Below are 1,241 nucleotides of genomic sequence, written 5' to 3'. Positions count from 1 at the left end.
TAAATAGAATGATGATGCATATGCACTATTTTGAAAGTGTATATATATATATATATATATATATGGAAAAATATGAGGGAAAAGTTGGGTATCAACAATATCTTCCGACGACGCTGCACTGGGTACAACGACTACGTAATCAATAAATTCTGCTTAGCTCATGCTCGCCCACCATTTGTGTAAGTCTGCACTTTCCCTATTGACATCAACTGAAAGTTCAACAATACCTTCCAAACTCAAGTCATATTGCGTCTTAAACGATAATCAGATCTTCACATCCATTTTCATTTCAAACAAACACCTTTCTACCCTGTTCAATCTTTCTTTGTACAGTAACTATCACTCCAAATAAAGTTCGTAGGCCAAATCACATTCTATCACGATTCCAAACTGTTCTACACTTTATCAAGGCGCACGACTACCCTACCATTGAATTCATATGCTAATCTGCCACACTTATTTCGGTTAAATCATCTTCTTTAAGAAACTTCTCAACCTCTACTTCTCCTACTTGACCTGCTAGTATTTTCACCACCGTGAAACACTTCCCGTCATGTCTTCCCTCATACTTTGCTGCCCAACTGTTACATCAAATCGAAATGCATCTCTGTCGTACCTGAACCAATAAAATGTTACCTACTCTAAATCTCTTCGAAGTTCATCTTTCTCGAGCCATCAACATCAGAAATACCCATTCGCAACCACAATTACTAAACAATCACTTACTCTTCTTGAGTCCAAAATCATTGACAAGACATGAGAATTTAATTTGTCCCAAAATTTAATAACGTGAAAGATCCTTCAAAACATTCACACTCGAGATCGTACGTCACATCAAAATGAAAATCAAACACCCAACGACCTTCCTTTACATTTCAAGGAAACACTTCTCGTCACATTCAAATCGTCTTAACACATCATGCAGTTACGTCATACTCATCACAAAGCCATTCTACCGCTCATTGAGCCACAAATTCCACTCGTAGGGACATTACCGGACATATGAGTCCAAATGCACAGATTACAACTAAAGCTACCGAGCCTAAGATGTGGTCAAAACCTAGACTCAAGTCCTCCAGACCGCCCCATCACCCAAACACATAATACACCTCTTGAACCTCATTCATAGAATAATAAGTTGGCGATGCACAACTGATACCGGGTGCTCATATGCGCATACGAAATGCGTGGAAGGAATTCAAAGAGTTATGTTTCAAGCTGAATCAATTTCGCACGATAGA

This window comes from Nicotiana tomentosiformis, chromosome 10, assembly GCF_000390325.3.
Source record: "Nicotiana tomentosiformis chromosome 10, ASM39032v3, whole genome shotgun sequence".
Classification (NCBI taxonomy): domain Eukaryota; kingdom Viridiplantae; phylum Streptophyta; class Magnoliopsida; order Solanales; family Solanaceae; genus Nicotiana; species Nicotiana tomentosiformis.
Note: the sequence above shows the minus strand (reverse complement) of the source record.